Here is a 21278-nt window from a genome sequence, read left to right as displayed (position 1 = left end):
CTCAGCGGCTTTTGATACCATCGACCATGGTATCCTATTGCGCCGGCTGGAGGGGATGGGAGTCGGAGGCACCGTTCTACGGTGGTTCGGCTCCTACCTCTCCGACCGGTCGCAATGTGTGTTGACAGGGGGGAGAGGTTGACCCTGAGGTCACTCACTTGTGGGGTGCCGCAGGGGTCGGTCCTCTCGCCCCTCCTGTTCAACGCATATGTGAAGCCGCTGGGGGAGATCATCCGTGGTTTTGGGGTTGAATATCATCTGTACGCTGATGATACTCAGCTGTACGTTTCAACCCCAAACCACCCCAGTGAGGCTGCCGAAGTGATGTCCCGGTGTTTGGAAGCCGTCGGGGTCTGGATGGGGGACAACAGACTCAAACTCAACCCCTCCAAGACTGAGTGGCTGTGGCTACCGACACCTCGGTTCAGTCAGCTGATTCCAGCGCTGGCCATAGGGGGCGAACAGCTGCCCCCTGTGGAACGGGCGCGCAATTTGGGCGTCCTCCTAGATGCCCGGCTGTCAATGGATGACCATGTGGCAGCCGTGGCAAGGGGGGCGTTCCACCAGGTTCGCCTGGTGCGCCAATTGCGCCCCCTCCTGGACCGGGATGCCCTACGCACGGTCACTCATGCACTGGTGACGTCTCGCCTGGACTACTGTAATGCTCTCTACATGGGGCTTCCCTTGGGACGCGCCCAAAGACTGCAGCTAGTCCAGTACGCAGCCGCGCGGGCAGTCATGGGGAGTACCAGGTACTCCCATGTAACACCGCTCCTGCGCGAGCTGCACTGGCTGCCTGCGGTCTTTCGGGTGCGTTTCAAGGTTTTGACCACCATCTTTAAAGCGCTCCATGGCATAGGGCCCAGTTACCTGCGGGATCACGTCCTCCCACATACATCCCAGCGGCCAATTCGCTCTCACAGGGAGGGGCTTCTCCTGGTGCCGTCCGCTAGGCAATGCCAGCGGGCGACGCCAAGGAGTAGGGCCTTCTCTGTGATGGGCCCAACCCTCTGGAATGACCTCCCCCCCGACATTAGAACCACCACTGACTTCCGCTCCTTCCGGCAGAAACTGAAGACTCACCTGTTCCGACTGGCTGGCCTGGCATAATTTCAACGCCTATCTCCTGGCATATATATTTTTACTGGTTTTTAGGGGGATTATTGTGTAAACTTAATTTTATAGGGTATTGGGGGTTTTAATGTCTGTATATTTTAATTATTTATTAGCAATACAGTCCTGCACATCTTTTATCCTCCTCTTATCTATCTATTTATATTTATATGTACATACTGTCCATTTAGTAATTTTAATTTTTTTAATGATGTATTTTGACATGGACTGTACACCGCCCCGAGTCCCTTTCGGGAGAGGGGGCGGTCTATAAGCGCTAATAAATTCAAAAAAAATTCAATTATTGACTTCAAGGATTTACTTTGAGTCCTTAAATTACAAAAATCTAACATTTGCAAAGTAATTTGTAGACTCAATCAATGAAACTAGGTATATATTTTTGGTTGCTGTTAGTCATCTGTTGCGTTATCCTTCAAATTAGGAAAATTATTATTCAAATATTTAATAATGAAGTAAATCCATAATCCAAAGTATGAATTTAACTGAAATAACCTACAGTAAAGGGATATTCCATTGCCACAGGTCAGATGAAGCTCCATTTTTAGAGACTTCAAGACTTTAAATTTTCATTGTACTTTTTAGAAGGAAGGAAGGAAGGAAGGAAGGAAGGAAGGAAGGGGAAGGGAAGGTACAAGATAGCACAGCAGAAGTTGGAAAAGAAGCATGTTCAATTAAAACACTTCCCTACTTGCTTCTAAACTAGCATAATCAGTATCAATCCTGGAGCTATAAAAATAATCTCTCCAACTTGCTTTCATTGGAAATAAATTCCTTTAAGAAAAATATGCAGACACGATCAAGAAGAAATGGAAGAGCACATGCACTCAGAAGTTTGAAAGGGAACGGGCGCATTCAAAAGCTCTGGTATTGGAACTTTCTAAGACTGAAAGTAGATTTTTTTCTGATTGAGTGTTACTGATGTCTAGTTCAAAAACAAGTGACGTGAGTGCTTGACAGATGTTCATAGAATGCAGAGGCGGTGAATAACAGCACTTCAGATATTGTTGAAGAATAATTACCCATAAGTCTCACTTTGATCTTGAAAGACATTGATGAATATGAAGAAGGCCAAGAGATTTTCCACATTATGTAAGCTAAAAGTGAAGATGGAAAGACTTCATTTCCAAAACATTGTTTGAAACCTGTCTTCTGAGTAGACAGTCACTATGTGGCATCTCTGTGAACCTTATCTTCTTATCCATGTTTGTTTTCAAAATATTATTTAATTCCAGTTCCTCCCTCATTTTAACATTGTGTTCCCATATGCACAGTCTTCCAATTATCACAGCATGCAATAATAAACCCCATTAAAGCATAATTAATTAGGTTCTAAACATTTCTGCCTTCCAAAAGTCAGGTCGTTTAGGGGGGAGGGAAATAACCCAATCCTTCTCATTTCCCCAAAACAAACATCCTTAAAAAAAATCATTGCTCAGTTTCAATGAATAGAAACTAGTTTGATATATAGTAGGTACTTGTTGCTCTTGATGGCCTGGATTTCAAATTGAAATGAAACTGCATTCCTAATCCCTCTTCACTGGAAATAAATCATACTTTCTGCAAATGAACTCTGAAGATATACATATAGGATTGTCTTTTAAGCAGCTTTTAGTTGGAGGAAGTCCAAGTCCTTCCTAGAAACAGTACCACAGGAAGCTCTTAATATATTGCTATGGTTTTCACAATTACACTAACAGACTTCCAGAATGCAACAAACAAAAAAGTTTGAGAGATGCAAAGCTCTCTCTTAAGACATGCTTCTTAAGTGCAGGTGTAAGCAATGTGGTAGATCTTCAGATGTATGGAAAGAACCGACTTCAGGAACCAGTCCACACCATATTGAAGACGGTTTGACTCAGATGCTATCATATACCTAGACTATCTGTATGCAAAATAAGTGATTTAACACTTAACACTATTTCCATCTTATGGAATGTAGCTCTGCTTTGTTTTGTATTTCCACCTCTAACACATACCTTATTTTTTAATTATTTATATACCATCTTTATTCACCAACTCAAGTGACTGAATACTTTTTTTCCTCCTATTTTCCCCACAATAACAACCCTATGAGATGAATTTGGCTGAGCGAGTGTAACGCCAAGGTCACCCAGCTAGTTTTCTTAGCTAAGGCAGACTAGAACTCAAATCTCCCAGTTTCTAGCCAGGTGCCTTAGCCACTAACCAAACTGGCTCTATATATGTACTTAAACACTCTTTTTTCTGATTATGTGGACAGTGAAAGATTGGTGCCACTCAACTATATCCAGTCTAGTAGTTGATCTGACAACTGATCCGCTATTTATACACAATCCTTTTACTCAGATAAACTTCCAATAGTAGACTTTGAAATTATAGTAGATCAGCTAATCTTAAGAAATTTCAACTTCCATTTCTAATTTCTTTCTTTTTTTGTTACTTCATGCAATTCACTCTATTGCTCATTTGTTTGGGCTCAGTTCTTTCGCACCTCTGTGACCCTCAGCCTTTCCCTATTATTTAATGCCAGTCAGAGTATATTGGAGCTGCCCGGAGTCCACTGAAGTTGGATGGCAAATAAAATTTAATAAAATAATAATAATAACAACATGGTTTGGGACCGGAGGAGTAGGGCAAGTTTTGACAGATGGCTAGATCCATGGGTTTAACCATCTGTCAAACCATGATCTTTCAAAATCCCTACTCAATGCACAGATTTCCTGATCCACAGGGCCAAAGTGAAAAGGGTTGCCCAGAAAAGTAGGAGCCTGCTAGGTCAGCCCATCTACATATATCAGATGAAGGAGTTATGCCTGGAAGCTTCTACTATCCCATAAATCTGCAATGTCTCCTCCATGGGCATGGGGAGATGGAGGCAGAGACCTGGTGGCTGAACTCTCCTGTTGCCCAAGCCATGGAAGAAATTCATCAAGTTGAAGGAGGAGCAGAAAGGCATCAATAGTTGAATAGTTGAAGACTAGAAAATTCTGTCATGATCATCAAACACCCAAAACTTTGCATGCAGTCACAGTTGTGTTGGGAAAGATGGAAAAATTATCTTAACATATTATCATTTAAAGACAAATTTAGGCACAATGGCTATGAGCTTGAGATAAGTCTTGAGATAAGTAGGAGCCTATGCCATTTCTTCTTCTGTGTTGAGACCAAACTTTAAACTGCCAGAATGAAGCCTCTTTCTTGGCTTTGACGTTGGCCAAAAATAAATCATTACTGATACATGTTCCTGGTAGTAGCCAACATACAACAGATGGGCCCAGGCTCTGTTTTTCTCCTTATTCATATAGCATATTGTTACCCTGTAAGAGCCTCCACTTGAGTATATTGGTTTTACAGTCAGGCAATCCAACTTATTCAGGAGGGTATTATTATTCCTTATTCCTCCATATCTTTTCATGGCTGGGCCATGAAAATAAAGTATATCCTTAAAGAATGTGTAATGAAGCATCTTTGAGCCACAATTAGTAGAATAAAACCTAATGTGCATTCTATTGTGGCTGTCTGAAATTATTTGAATTGTCATAGTAAGCAAACATACAAGTCTTATTTGGGTTCTGTTCTGACCCCCCTTCCTCCTTTGCCCACACAGAACACAATCCGGAACAGTACAAGGGAACAAGGTTTATTGCACAAACAAACAGAAGGTTCCGTGGCAGTAAACCACCAAGACAAAACTCACAAAAACAAAACACGAAACCAGCTATCCAGCTTGCTAGAATTCCAGACTAGAACTTCTGGCATAAGTCCTCTGTTGACTGCTGCAAAGGGCGTTTGCACAGTCAACCCTTTTTATAACCTGGAGAGGAGCCTCCTGATCAGCAGCTGAGAGCTCTTACCGCCGATAATTACGCCCACGCTCCTTGTGTCTATGGGCGCGGCGGTAATGAGCGTCCAGGAACTCCCTGTTCAATTCTGACTCACTGTCTCGTGACTCCTCCCCACTGCTCCAAGGCATGGCATTGGGAGCCCCCCTCCTCTGGCTCTCACCACTGCTCCATGCCTCAGGCGCCTCCTGGTGGCCGACCAGACTCTCCGATCCCTGCTCAGCGTTGGAACCCTGTCCAGGGTCCCCCACCTCCTCTGAAGCCGACTCATAGGGACCCTCACTCTCGGAGTCTGGTGGCAGCGGCAACGGCGCCTGCTGGGCCACAACAGGTTCACATTCTTTCTACAAGGATGAAACTTCAAGAGACAGACAGAGATACAGTAGATAATCTCAGCAATAAACTTGATTTGGGAGAGATGGCTAAGGCAAACCCAATAGGACTCAAAGGCAAATATTTCAAATCTTAAGACAATAGAACAAAAGAGCTTATTACAAACCATAATGTAAATGTCAGTAACATCTTATGATTTAACCAAGAATTCTTGGAGCTATAATAGATATCCATTGATGTTCACATGCCACAGATTTCCACTTTTAAACCAGTAGCAATCATCTAATGTTACGTACATTATCATAATTCATATGCTGACAGTATCTGAACAGCTGCATTAGAAAAGGAAGCAGTAGAGACAGACACAAGAATAACAGCAGATCATATGGTTTAGTCTGTGTCCTTCTGTTCTGGTGTGGGGTTTTTTTGGCAGTGGGGAGGGGGTTGGCTTATCCTGGAATGTTCAGGAAGTAAAAACATGCAATTCATTTTAGCTCATTTATTTTCTAGAGATTAAAGGAGAAATAATTTCTCCTTTCAGATAGTATCTATTTAGCTTAAACCTGACCTTTTCTGAATATCTGTGTCAGATGCACTATTTCCTATTTACCATAAAAGGTAAAAATGTTTTTTGGGTGTTAAGTCTTGCTTGGAGTACTACATTTTTTTAGAACAAAGACTAGATGCATTCACAGAGCATCCAACAATTATTTTTAAATATTTGTAAATTATGGTCCCATTCTGATAATACTTGTTGCAAAATATTTGACACTGTGCAGGTAGTGTGAAACTGTTACTAAGTAAAGATGAGACAAATAGAGATTTTAATAGCAATTTCATATTTTGTTTAATTACACAAATAATTTAGACATTTTTCTTTGTCTTTAAGATTTACCAAACTAAACTCGGATTTTAAAGTCACCTTCCAACATGAGGTCTAATTATCTTTCTTAATGCAGATTGAAATGCCATACTGAAACATTGGGGTCACAGAATGTTCCCAAGCATTCTATTATCCAATTGATTTGTTAGAACCAAATGTTAATAGACAGGACAGCATTAGGGCAGTGTAACTTTCGATGAAAACAAAACTTATTCAAGAAACTATAAATGTGAGAATTGTTTTATATCAAGATCATATCTTTTTACAGATTTTCACATATTCTTTCCTTTTTTAAAAAATAAAATCACTGAAAAATTCAGATGTTTTTCTTGTTCACAACTTTCCATTATTTATGAGGTCTTATATGCAACATTAGGTTTTGAGGGAAAAAATAGAAAAATAGAAATTACGATGCTTTTGAACTTTGGTGTTAGAGAAAATCATGAATAGCAAAGCAAATAAATACAGAGTCCAACCCAGAGTTCTCACTCAAGGCATAAAGGATCAAGTTTAGATTACCATGCTTTGGGCACATTATGTGAAGACCTGGCTCTCTAGAGAAGGCTTTAATGAAAGGATGGGTGGAAGGAAAGAGAACGGGATGGAGTCTAAAGTGGATGGAGTCAATTACAGCAGCATAAGTGAAACCAGGTTAGAAATAGATGCTAGAATAGAATAGAATAGAATAGAATAGAATAGAATAGAATAGAATAGAATAGAATAGAATAGAATAGAATTCTTTATTGGCCAAGTGTGATTGGACACACAAGGAATTTGTCTTTAGTGCATATGCTCTCAGTGTACATAAGGAGAATAAAATACATTCATCAAGAATAAAAAGATACAACACTTAGTGATAGTCAAGGTTACTAACAAGCTATCAAATTGTGCTAGTAAACAAATAAAACAATATAAATTGAAAGATACAAGCAACATGGTTATAGTCATAAGTGGGAAGAGATAGATACTGGGAAGGAAGAGAAAAATAATAGTAATATAGTAAATTATTTGACAGTGTTGAGGGAATTAGTTGTTAAGCAGAGTGATGGCATTCAAGGGAGAAACTGTCGTTGTGTCTAGTTGAGTCTACATAGTTGTGTCTACATAGTTTCTATGTACTTGTTCAGAGATAATGCCAACTTGATGTCCCATAATCAATCAGTCCTAGTTCTAATGTATTTCCTTTCCCTCCCTCAATTTAATACACCTTTGTTTCCCTTTTCAGTTTGCTTTCTGAGCCTTGAACTATTTCCTCTCCTGAAGTCAATAACAATAACAAAAATAAAATTATTTTCACACTGATGTAAGCTTTATAGGGTAGTCTGCTTTGGAACTTATCTTCTCTCCCAATTAACCAGTATTATTTCTTCCTTTTCCTTTGTTTATATAGAATTTATTCTTTTTTCTTATTAAAGTTTCCATTATTCTGTTTTGCTAATATCGTCTGTGTGGCCTCATAATCTACCAAGTGTAGTCTGTCTGTCTGTCTGTCTGTCTGTCTGTCTGTCTGTCTGTCTGTCTGTCTCTGTCTCTGTCTCTGTCTCTGTCTGTCTCTGTCTCTGTCTCTCTCTCTCTCTCTCCCTCCCTCCCTCCCTCCCTCCCTCCCTCCCTCTTTCTCCCTATCCCTCTCCCTCTTCCACTCTCCTACTCATCAAGCATAGGGATACCTGATACCTCCATCATGATTGCAGCACTATAATCACTATTTCTTACACTTCTGTGTCAGATAGTAACTAACCAGTGCCATTCCTTATGAATGCTCCTTCCCTTTGCACAAACATCCCCAGCTGAAATTTAGCATAGGTGTTCCTCATTGTAATTACTACTAAAACTGTTTTCTAAAAAACAAAATACATACAATAGCTCAAATATCTCTTTTATGAGCTGCTATGAAATTCTGTCAGCTTCAACCTCACATAAAACTTAATTTCCTGCAAATTGCATTTAATTCCACTTTTTAAGAAAATGACAAAACATACCAGTTGTACAACTCTCATACTAAACAATGGAACAAAGTAAGTTCTTTTACAATAAATCTCACTCCAATTCAAGGCAAGTATCAAAATTTCAGTCCACATTTTCGATCACTCGATATAGGTCTCAGCCAATTTTTCTGGACCGTGCAATAAGCCCCTAATATCCATTTTAATTCACACATGGTTCCCAATCTGTATTTATATTTTTTAACATATCTTTCCCAATTAGGTTCTTATTTCTGTGAATTGTTAAGTGCCAAATGAGAGACAATAATAGACTTTGTACCAAGAAGAAACCTGTTTGAGTATATTGTATCAGGCTACTCCCACTGAAATCTAGGTACAGTTCTTATATACGGAGTAGACAACAAATGGCAAATGTTCATGAGAACATTTATTTAATACTCTTTGCATTGTCTGCTATTTGGCTCCAGCAATTTAGGCAATGTTCACCACAAATTTATAATTAAGACACTCAGCAATTCTATGCATGGGTAACACCCGGCAGAACAAACACACTACTCAAATAGTGATCTTATTCTAACATGGTATCCTGTCTGCTTAATAATGTCATTGTTCTCTGGAAAGCTTTAATAAAAGAGCTTTTTAATACCATATAATGCAATGTACTAGCTCCTGAAACATGAACATAAGGAGCAAGCAAAGAGAAAAGGACTTCAACAGGAAGTCAAATATCATGCAAATATTTGCCTATGTGTTAAACAAATTTATTCTATTAACTGTGTTCACTTTTTAGAAAGAAAGGATCGTTTGGAAGGGGCAAATATTGGAAGGGAGGGATTTTGCAGGAACTGACATCTAAGGGAGAAAAGAACTGAATATACCACATGACACAAACTCTATAACTTACTGCTTGCATCAGATGTTGGGATGGAAGTACATAAAGTACATGGAAGTACTGTGATGTCCTAACAGGTGATATTTGGATATAATTTCCGTTTGCTAGGGAAGCCAATGGAGAGTGGGAAAGGAAGTGATTGTAGATCAGTGGTTCCCAACTTTTTTTTGGTCATGCTCCACCTAAGCATCTCTAAAATCCTAATCCCCCTCCCCCTTCCTGTGACATATAATTCTTACTTTACTCAAAAAGTGAACTCTACTCACGCGGAGAAAGCCTAAAAGACCATTAACTTGGTTTAAACAAGTTGCCCCCATTAAAAATCAAACTGCCCCCGTGTGGGGTGTGGGCCCCATGCTGGAAACCACTGTTGTAGATGGGTGACAAAGAGGTCACTGGGTGTGAAGGGAAGGGAATGACCTGATTAGCCTTTTCTTGCAAACACAGTCCATATTTTAGTATGAAAAAATTGAAAAAGGGCTTATCAGATTCATAATTACATCCACTGTTTATACATTTTAAATACAGGTAGACCTCGACTTACAACAGTTCATTTAGTGACTGTTCAAAGTTACAACACCACTGGGAATGACTTATGACCGTCTTTCACACTTACAACCATTGCAGCATCCCCATGGTCACATGATCAAAATTCAGATGTTTGGCAACTGACTCATATTTATGATGTTGCAGTGTCTCGGGAGGGGAGGGGAGGGTCATGTGATCAACTTTTGCGACCTTTGACAAGCAAAGTCAATGGGGAAGCCGGATTCATTTAACAACCGTGTGACTAACTTAATAACTGTAGCGATTCACTTAACCACTGTGGCAAGAAAGATCGTAAAATAAGGCAAAACCCACTTAGCAATACAATTCTCACAGAAAAATTCACTTGAGAAATACTTTGAGATCTACCTTAGGAATGGTGCCCTTTTTCTTCTTCTTCTTTCAGATGCTTCAGATGGTGACAAAGACTTTCAAATGCTTCAGATGGTGACAAAGATGGTGACAAAGACACCTACACACTCCTAAAGAAGATTAGGACCAATTTGGATGGCTTATCTGCTATCGACAGGCAGTTTCTCAATCCATTCCAGGTCTCCATCTCAATTTACCTGTTGGAGGCAAAATTGTTTTGACAAATTATCTCATTTTGCCAAACACATATACCGTATATATTGTGACACTGATCACAATAACTACTGACTAGGAAAACATGCCACTTGTCCTTTAGTACAATTATAATCAAAGTCTGTTAGAAACTGATTTTCCCAGCCAAGAAAAATTGGGGGGGGGGGGTGTATCTGCCTGGGATTCTCTATTTACTTTTTCGCAATGCATGCTCTGGAATGGATGAAAAATTGTTCCACTTCCCACTTCCTTTTTAAGTTTCAAAACGTTTAGAGCTTACCAAGCAGCTGTGATGAGCTCTTGCAAGCCAAAAAAGCAAAAAAGGCTCTATTCCTTAGCAGATTCCTGCAATAATCATATGAGGTGAATCACGTTTTCCGAAGCTAGTGGAAAAACAAACAAAAGCTTCGCTACCTACAATAACTCACAGGCTGCTGCTGAGAAAGTCGGGTTGGGATATTAGTCACAAACAACATCCTGATTCTTCATCCCCCACGAATGTCAGAAAAAGGTATCCAGTCTGATCTGAAAAATACCTTTTTCACCTTGCAAACAAACCCACGTTCCTATTATCAACATTGTTAAGCTTAAAAAATTCCGCACACGAGACTTTGCAGTTTTTATCCCTAATTAGGATTGTCAGAGCAAAGCTATTTTCTAGTGTAGAAAATATTGGCCCAATATACAGGTAGTCCGCGACTCACAACATTCATTTAGCAACTGTTCAAAGTTACAATGGCATTGAAAAAAGCGACTTAGGAGCACTTTTCACACTTATGACCATTGCAGCATCCCCATGGTCACGTGGTTTACATTCAGATGTTTGACAACTGGTTCATATTTATGATGGTTGCAGAGTCCTGGAGTCATGTGATCACCTTTTGCGGCCTTCTGACAAACAATGTCAATGGGGAAGCCAGATTCACTTAACAACCGTTTTACTAGCTTAACAAGTGATTCACTTAACAACTGTGGCAAGAAAATTCATAAAAATGGGACAAAACTCACTTAACAAATTACTCACTTAGCAACATAGATTCTGGGCTCAATTTGTGGTCATAAGTTGAGGATCACCTGTATTCAGCTTCATAATGATATACAATCAGCTTTATTTGAACTTTAACATGTTTGATTAACTCATCCAACATTAAACATTGCATAACCATTAACTCTCCTTTTCTGTTTTGTGATAATGTATCTCTGCTCCTGACTCAGATCCTGCTTTTCAGTTCAAAAAGACATTTGCCTGCATCTTGAAACTGACAAAAGGTTTTCTCTCTCTTCTTCCTGCCTACTTACCAGGCAGAACATAGGAGTAGCAAACATAATCAGCATTCGGTGATTAATATTCCATGTGTTGCTGCCATCCATTAATCTGAGCAGCTTTTATGCAGGATGGTGTTTAGGTTTTGAGGTTCCCATTGGCAATGGCCAATACAGTATTATGAATGGTGGCAATTTCACTAAATCCCGATAACGTCTTTGTACACATGTGAACCACAGACAGATACTGTAATTAGGAAGCAATGAGTAATAGATACTAAAATGGTTCTCAGTCAGATAGTCTGATTGGGTGTCAGCTTTTTTTAGTCATTCTAGGTAACAACTGAAAGCGATTTTATTTTCATTTGAGAAGTCTAATCTTCCTGTTACTTTCACACAAAGAGATTATACGTGATGATCAAAGGAAAGGATTGATTGGTTCACTGAACTCAAAAGGCACTATTATGTTCATGGATAGCAACTTGATTGCAGACTCTTGCTTGAGCCTGCTCTATTCTTTGGTCCCACTTTTAACACCAACAAGTACCACCCCAATAATAGTCTGACAGCAAAACTCCTGCCTCTAGAGTTCTCAATATACAAGAAAGCTTCTGAATCCCGGAGGCATTCTTACAACTTGTTCAATTCATATAGTCTATGGCAGGGTTGCCAACCTCCCGGCCCATGGGCCAGATGCGTCACACACTGGCCACACCCATGCCTGGTTTAGTAAAGGGGGGGAAGCCATATCTCACGTGATGACACTGTGACGACGCGAGTTTGACACTCCTGGTCTATGGAGTTAATAAAGTGCAGTGTTCTCTTTTTTTTAAAAAAAAAGATATTGTACCTTTTTCTTCATCACAGTTTCAACTTTGCAAAAGCGACATACTGATTATATCAGCATCTTTTAAGATATACATGATGTTATATATCCTAATTGTGTCCATTTTTCTCTTATTTATACAATATACTCAATGTAAAAAAGAATAAAAAAGGAAAAAAAAATAGGAACTTGATATTATAGAACAAACTTATATCTATTGTTTCCATGGTTCTAACATAGTTCTCTATACATTTGTCATTCTATATATTTTAATTTACACTTTTATACATTCTGGTAGTGATATTGCTTACAATACGCATTCTTCTATATGACTTTATACCTGTATTTATTTCTGGTTTGTTAATCATCTTTCATCATTAGCTTTCTAGTCTTTGCATCTATTATCTAGTGCAGTGTTTCTCAACCTTGGGTATTCTAAGATGTGGGTTTCAACTCTCAGAATTCTCAGGATTTGTGATGGCTTAGGAATTCTGGGTGTTGAAGTCCATACTTCCTAAAGTTCCCAAGGTTGAGAAACACTGATTTAGTGGATTCTCACTGAGCAGTGGGTTGGACAAAATTATATATAAATATATAGATATAAGTTTCCTTCCAGTCAGCATTGACTCCTGGAACTACCTGGACTAATCCTTGCACTTTTCTTGGATAGATTTTCAGAAGTGGTTTGTCACTACTCCTTCCTAGGGCTGAAAGATGGCGACCCAGCTGACGTTGTGCCTAAAATGGGACTAGAACTTACAGTTTCCCAGTTTTTAGCATGTTGCCTTAAATCATGATGCCAAACTATTTTTCTTTATAATTCATAGATCCACATGGCTTCCACCCTGATGATATTCAAACAGTTATTGAAAACCAAATTTCTGTCCCATTCCTGCAGTAAGATGGTTGTTGAGTCTCTGTAGGATGTTTTACTCATTATGCATGGTTTGTATTCTGGGTGTATGATCTATATATTTGTTGTGTTTCCTGCTTTTTAAAATGTAACCCATCCAGAGATGCTTAGAGGAGAATAGCTTCTAAATCATGTAATAGATATAATACATACTTACATGCACAGATTCAACTGATTTTGTGAAATTTAAAATGGGTTCGGCCTCGTGCTTTGTTATGAAGTGTTTAATTTGCCTGCGTGTGGGCAAGGACCAAAAAATAAACATTGGTCAGATTGGTAAAAATTTACCACATGTTTTTTCCCTTCTGTTTTGTGCCCAAGCAGGTTAAAATTTTTTAAACGCCCACAAGAATTGCTGGTTAGTAATTCTCAGAGGAGTATAATACATCTCAAGGGCTAAGGAAAGTTGAGTTTCAGGTGAGGGATCAAAGGTAAGTACTTTGATATTTATATCAGGAATAATAAACAAAAGCATTCAACATTCTAGTAAGTATTAAAAGATATGCACTTTAGTAAGCAATTGAAGATTTTTTGCATGTCATCACAGAGCTTTTTCCCTCGTTTGTTTCCTGGTTTGGTTAAAAATATCTGTCAGGTGACAGTCTTATCAGCTGATGGTGGCGAGATCAAAATTCCAAGGTCTTGCTGCCTTTATTTATTTATTTATTTTCCTCATAGGTACTTTCTACCGTGAAAAGGAATATAGTACTATGTGTGATTTTGTTATCTATCTTGGCATACAAACCTGGTGTAACAATTTGCATTATACCCAATTCTATTTTTCCACAATTTAAAAAAACATGACATTTTAAAGAACAGTGAAAATTATGCTCTTTTGGCTGCTGTTTATCATGCCAATATCCTGCAATGGAGACTGAGAATATTGCACTCTGAGGATGATGTATCTGCCCTGACACCAATAGTAGCATTGCTTGGCCCAGTGACATAGGTGCTATGATATATATAGCCAAATTCCACTAGTCACTTAGTGGAAGAAATGTGGGAATACTAGAGGTCTAAACTGAAGGAAACCCTGTTATGCAAGCCCGTAACATCTTGTCTTCAATTTTCTGGCATGATTTTTTTTTCCTGTGGAGGAAAAATGGTTAAATTGGTGGGGAATGAATACCAACTCATGGCTGAATCTGAATTGGTGCCTAGGGTGATCATTGAGTGGATGAGTACCAATAAGATGCACTGAAATACAGTCCACAAAAGATGGGAAATCTATTGTGTGGATACTGCATTTGCATGAAGAGTTGGGCTTTCATCAGTACAAGAGGGAATAGTCTTCCCCCAATGAGTAAGTTCAAATATTGGAAGTGGTAGATAAGCATTTATTCTACTTTCTATTACTGTACTATGTTTAAGAATACAGGCAGCTGGGTAACATTCTAAATGATTTTCCCTTTCTTTCTTCTTACATCCTTTTTTGGGAAAAATAAAACAAGACCATAGTGGTCTTGGTGTAGTGGTGAAAGTGCTGCTCTAGAAACTAGGAATGGAACTAGTTAATTACTATCTGAAGTGTAAGAGATAGTGATTATAGTGCTGTAATATGATGGAGGGATCCCCATGCTTGGATGAAGGAGATAGACAGAGAGAGATAGAGACAGAGAAAGAGAGACAGAGAAAGAGAGAGAGACAGAGACAGACAGAGACCGAGAGAGAGAAAGAGAGAGATGGGATAAAAATCTTATTTGAAAAACCAAAGAAGATCAACTTCCTTTCCATCTTTACCATTCTGCCTCTTAGTTTTGTATCTACATATAACTAACTGGCCACAGCCAGTCTTTCTTAAGGTTTATGTAGAAGGAGAATAAAAATCATAGCCAACAATCCACATACATCTCTTGAACCAGGCCAGGATTGTGGCTCCACACACTTAGTAGCTCATATCCTCTGCAGCATTTAGAAAACCAAAGAAAAAGAAAGAAAGTGTGTGGGTGTGGGTGTGTGTGTGTGTGTGTGAGAAAGAGAGAAATTAAACTCCTGACTGCAAGAAAGTTGCTGATCACAATCTCAATCTCAAATGAATATTCATCCCAGGTGGGGATGCGACTTCCCTGTTTTCTTTCTGTAAATTAGCACATTAATTTCCTCAAAGAGATCCATTTGATTGATTAGCAGATAGCATTGTTAAGATTTGGGGAAGTGGTTTGGTGCAGCTGTTTCATGCTGAAAATCAATTTACAAGATATTGAACTTAATGGAAAATATTACTAGTTAGGATTAGCTGGTATCTTGCATAAATAAAATAGAAACTTCAAAGCCACAGACCCCTTTACACACATGTTATTCATGTTGGCTCTAGTATCCTAACTTTTAAATATAATGCTGAGACTATGCAAGCCTAAATAAATTCTTTTCACAAGACTCTCATATTCAACTGTGTGTGAAAGAGCTATAAACATACATGTGAAACTCAAAAAATTAGAATATCATGCAAAATTTCATTTATTTCAGTAATGCAACTTAAAAGGTGAAACTAATATATGAGATAATACTCATTACATGCAAAGCAAGAAAGTTCAAGCCCTGATTTGTCATAATTGTGATGATTATGGCATACAGCTCATGAAAACTCCAAATCCACCATCTCAGAAAATTAGAATATTACATGCAATCAATAAAACAAAGATTATACATAGAACGATATCAGATCTCTGAAAAGTATAAACATGCATATGTACTCAGTACTTGGTTTGGGCCCCTTTTGCAGCAATTACTGCCTCAATGTGGCAAAGAGATTTTTAGAGTACAGAAAAATGCATGCCCCTTGTTCTTCTGTGAGTTTCAGTAAAACAAGGGTGTGGTCATTTTTGACATTGTTCCTGCAATCTTACAGTTTCTTCACACTAAAATCCACTTGCCATTAACTGCCTTAAAATAGATAGTATGTTTTCAGGGAAAGAATCGAGATCATAACAAGTTCCATTGTGGTTTTCTTTTTTTCCATTCAGCAGGCAGATCGCAGCAGGAGATGTGGTAAATTAACAAAGCAATGAAAAGGAGGAGATGGAAAAGAAAGAAAAAGAGAGAGAGAGAGAAAGAAAGAAAGAAAGAAAGAAAGAAAGAAAGAAAGAAAGAAGGAAGGAAGGAAGGAAGGAAGGAAGGAAGGAAGGAAGGAAGGAAGGAAGGAAGGAAGGAAATGGTTAGATGGTCTATACCAGGGTTAAAGTTTTCTTTGTGTGAAAGAACAAAAAGAAATATGATTCACATTTGCCTCAAAACATTCTCTCTTTAAAATTGCTAGAAAGTTTAATCCAGAGAACTTTTATCTTATCCATAATTAACAATAGATTGTGACAATAAAGCCAGTAAGGAGCAACAAAAAAGGGCAAAGTTGAAAAATAATGTTGAATTAATATATTTTATGTACATGTGCATAAAACAGGGGTCTCCAAATTGGCAACTTCGAGACTTGTGGATTTCAGCTCCCAGAATTCCTCAGCCAGCCATTCAGAGTCGAACTCCACAAGCCTTAAAGTTGCCAATTTGGAGAGCCCTGTTCTATACACATGTGCATAAGATATATTAATTCAACATTATTTTTCTACTTTGCCTTTTTGGGGGTCCGGGTTGCTCCTTTCCAGTTTCATTGTCACTATTGTTAATTATGGATCAGATGAAAGTCCTCTAGATTAAACTTCCTAGCAATTTTAAAGAGAGAATGTTTTGAGGGAAACGTGAACCATATTACTCATTCTTCTTTCACACAAAGAAATCTTCAGGAAGTAAACTTCGACAAGTTACCCCCCCCCCAAAAAAAATATCTGTATTTCTTTATTTATTTATCACATCTCTGTTTTTAACACACCCATCTACCTCATAGAGCAAATGAATTTGGAATGATAACCACTACAGCTGGGCTGACTGCTCAGCTCACTCCTGATTGGAGGAAAAGGCTGGTCTGATCGGGCCTTGTCCAGTCATATTTTCTGTGACTCAGCAGAGGGCAGCAGCTTTCTAGAAATCATGTCAGGCTAGAAAAATGAAAAGTGCCCATTTTTTTACCCATTTGTTTTCTCGCTGGCTTTTTCAAAAATTCAAGCTAAATCATTGTCTTAAGAATTCTTGCAACAGGCTCAGCAACAGACAACCCACACAACACAGAATTGTTCCACCAAGTAAAGCTATAAAAGCATGAAAGAAAAAGGTTACAAGTGTTTAAAGCACAATCCTCTATGGAGATTCTCAGTCATGGTTGTCCCAAAGGTGCTTTTTTTCAAGAGGCAACTGGACTTTCTGATTTTTCTTTGAAGATATTTTGCTTCTCATCTTGAATGAGAAACAAAACATCTTCAAAGAAAAATCAGAAAGTCCAGTTGTCTCTTGAAAAAGCACCTTTGAGGGTTAAAGCGCAATCATGTTCAAGACTATCCAACCAGGTCAGCCAGGAAGAAAAAACAGATTCATGAGGAACTACATAATTTATTCACTATGACAAGCTTCTGAATTCAAAGCTTTTGGTTTAAAGTAGACCACAGCCAGAATGTCTTTCTGAGCAACTTTGGGAGCAAAGCTGCCATCCTGGTAAACCCATTCTGTTATTTACCTTCAGTTTTTGCTACACAAAGATTACAGGACGTCACAATCTGGAAGTCTATTTTTGTGGTGGAAATCAAACATGCTTTCAGATTCTTCCGCGCAAAACAGTGGAGGTTTAGACTCTGCTTCTTTTAGGATATTTTTTTGTCTCACCCTAAGTATATTATTTTTCTGAGAAAGTTCTGGTTTACTATTTAGCCTTCCCTCCCTTAATGAACCCATGGGGTTAGGGTTTAGCTTTGTTGCTAGAATCAGGTCACTAATAGAAGGATGCAAAGATCTGTAGGAATACAAACATACTTTCCAAAAATAAATATGTAAAGCAGCAAAAAAAAAACAAAAAAAACTGTGTGAGTACCAGAGATTATGCAATTGCAGTGCTGAATAGAAAACCTGGAGAGAAAAATCAACGGGGGAAAAAAACTTTTTTAAAAAAATCAACAGGATAGGATTTGTTATTAATACCGGGCCTGTTTTTGGCTCCAAGATTACATTTTTACATCTTTTTAAGCAAAAACTAATGAATTTCTATAAAAGATCTTGACAATGAGGGAGAATAAACTGCATTATCTCACGCAAGGTATCAAGGAGAGTCCTCGGGTTGTAGGGAATATTGTTGGAAGTGGAGAAAGAAAGAAATTGAGGCAGAGTGGAAATTAAAGCTCAACTTCTCCAGGTGTCCAGCAATTTAGTGATGGCCCCCTCTTCTGATTCCTCACCATGTTCCTGAGTCTCACAGGCAGGATTGCTGGTGACATCGACCTAAAGTTAATGTCATACGCTCTTGTGTTCATCTGTGACTTGGCCATGAATGAGTCAAGCACTCTGAAACCTGATGAAGAAAGAATAAGAACATGGTTGTGTGATATTTGCACTCCTGGGTTTTCAGTTCTTCAGCAGATGGGACTCCAAAACAGAATAAGGATGGTGGCACTAGTTTTCTGATATCTTAGATGTGACCAGGGATGTGTATGCTTGGCATTTTAGATTCAAACAGGACTGATACCATTGTCTTTTCACCCCCTTGTTTTCCTTAGAAATATTTCACATTTTTTCCCAGTCAATGACTCACTCCCCACATCTTGCAAAACATTGGGGGCAGGTGATGTTTGAATATCAAAATCTATACTACTATACAACTAAAGTGGTGCTTTTTTTGTTTTATTTTGGCTGACCAAAAAAATTCAAGATAATCCAAGATATCCTCCAAGATAATCCAGCTGCACCAAACTAACTAAATGTATTTTGGCAAATTAGATATGGGGCATGGTTTTGGAGCCCAGCCTTATTCAAAAGAAAATATTTTTATGGTATTCTTTCTTCAGGAGTATACTTGACTGTGCCCATGGATATAACAATGTGAGATGAATTCTGTACAAAAGGGTGTGTGAATGAGAAACAGGATTCTATTTTGCAGTCTGAAGATTATTAAGGCTTTCAAGAGCAAAATAATTTTATCCAAGCACTCTAATGGATGGAATCTGCTTTTATAGAATGTGAGGAATTGCAATCTACACCATGAGAGTAAACACACACACACACACGTGTTTGTATATGTATGAATAAAATCTTCATGAGGAGATTTTTAGAATTTTGCAAATACTGGAGAAGTACTTGTGTCCAAACTTAAACTGCTGTAGTAGGAGACGTATCCTGTCATTGCCAATTCTTGAGAGAAGGGTTACATTCCACTTTAGCCTGGTGAACAACTGCACCCCCTGCCACTCAAAGCAAGAGAATATATTATACATGTTTGGCTACAGTTCTACACCATGAGAGTAAACACATACACACACACACACACACGTGTGTGTGTGTGTGTGTATGTTTGTATATGTATGAATAAAATCTTCATGAGGAGATTTTTGGAATTTTGCAAATACTGGAGACGTACTTGTGTCCAAATTTAAACTGCTGTAGTAGGAGACGTATCCTGTCACTGCCAATTCTTGAGAGAAAAGGTTACATTCCACTTTACCCTGGTGAACAACTGCACCCCCTGCCACTCAAAGCAAGAGAATATATTATACATGTTTGGCTACAGTTGTGTGTCAAAGGAGACATTAAAAAAAAAACACTTCAATATTTCATTTCAGTATGCCAGGGGTCCTAGCAAAGTACATTTGTTTGCTAGGCATAGCAAACATGGCATTTTCTTGCCATGGGACAACCAAATGGTCAGGCAGATGTTGTCATTCCCCTGCTAGCATTGTTGTTGTTCTGGCTGGTATCCTCAAGATTTCTCCCCAAGCCTCATTTCCAACCCATCCACCCAGAGAAGCTTTCCCTGTCCCATTTCAGCAAAATTAATTTTGCATGTGAGAATTCATCCTTCGCTTGGCCTCTGGGGGGAATCCCTGAAAATGTAGCATTTCTGAAGCATTCTGAAATGCTGCCACATGCTACTGAAGTTCACACACTACTGAAGTTCATCATAAAAAGATATTGAGTCTCTGGAAAGAGTGTAACAAGAATGATTAGGGGGATGAAGGTTAGTATATATGAAGAACAGTTGCATCAATTGGAAATGTCTAGTCTTGTGAAAAGAAGGTTTAGGGGTGACATAATAGCAATATGGTAGCAATAGCAACAGCACTTAGACTTATATACTGCTTCGCAGTGCTTTACAACCCTCTTTGAGACGTTTTACAGAGTCAGCATTATTGCCCCTAACAATCTGGGTCCTCGTGATAGCAATGTTCCAATATCTGAGGGTCTGCCACAAGGAAGGAGGGGGGTCAAACTATTTCCCAAAGCACTAGAATAGGGCTGTCAAACTTGCAGCATCACGGCGGCATCACATGACATATCGAGACTTCCCCCCCTTCGTTAAACCAAGCAGGGCATGGCAAGCGCATGATGCATCGCAAGTTTGACAACCCTGCACTAGAAGGCAAGACAAGAAGCCATGGATGGAAACTAAACATGGAGAGAAGCAACCTAGCGCTAAGGAGATATTTCCTGACCATGACAACAATTAACCAGTGGAAAGGCTTGCCTTCAGAAGTTGTGAGTGCTCCATCTCTGGAGGGTTTTAAGAAGAGATTGGACTGCCACTTGTCAGGAACAGTAAAGAGTCTCCTGCTTGAACAGGAGATTGGATCAGAAGACCTCCATCTCTGTTATTCTGTTCTGTTCTGACAATGGAACAACTTATAACATCTTGAATGCCCCATTCCATTCCATTCTTAGCCGCCTTCTTTATTGTGATAAGTTGAGGTCACAATAAACAACACACAAACACAAATCCCTTCCTAAACTGAACATTTGCAGCTGAAAATCAGTGGCATCAATAAATATCAACAATAATAATGTTGTGTCTGAATCTCAGCAGTGGAGTTTTTTGCTTCTAAATTCTAACAGTTGAAGGAAAATAAGAAACAAAAAAAACCTGCAAGCAGAAAGCCACTGTCTATTAGGCAAAAAACAAAAACAAAATAAAACAATAAATTCAAAAAGTTAAAGTTAAAACCCCAGGCATGCTTACAAAAATTAAATTGCTGACAGGAAGATGTACACGCCCAGTGTCTTTTCTAATCACTTCCACAGAGAATAGGATTCTTCAAGTCTCCCCTTCCCAACTGGGTC

General features: G+C 38.8%; 1 long non-coding RNA gene across 2 annotated transcripts in view; it reads right to left on the bottom strand.

Moving 5' to 3' along the window:
* Positions 1 to 9967: 9967 nt before the first annotated feature.
* Positions 9968 to 21278, bottom strand: part of LOC309386980 — a 45929-nt gene continuing 34618 nt past the window's right edge. The window contains exons 3-4 of one of the 2 annotated variants that reach the window (XR_014174523.1): positions 13297 to 13372; positions 9968 to 10121 (exon numbers count right to left, since the gene is read on the bottom strand). This is a non-coding gene — a long non-coding RNA (uncharacterized lncRNA). Of the gene's footprint in view, positions 10122 to 13296; positions 13373 to 17536; positions 18523 to 21278 lie in introns of those variants that run through there. The other variant, XR_014174524.1, reaches the window with a different exon arrangement.

Source organism: Natrix helvetica (genome assembly GCF_964273705.1).
Source record: "Natrix helvetica genome assembly, chromosome: 2".
Classification (NCBI taxonomy): domain Eukaryota; kingdom Metazoa; phylum Chordata; class Lepidosauria; order Squamata; family Natricidae; genus Natrix; species Natrix helvetica.
The sequence above is the reverse complement of the archived record's forward strand: the minus strand, read 5'-3'. Positions and strand labels throughout refer to the sequence as shown.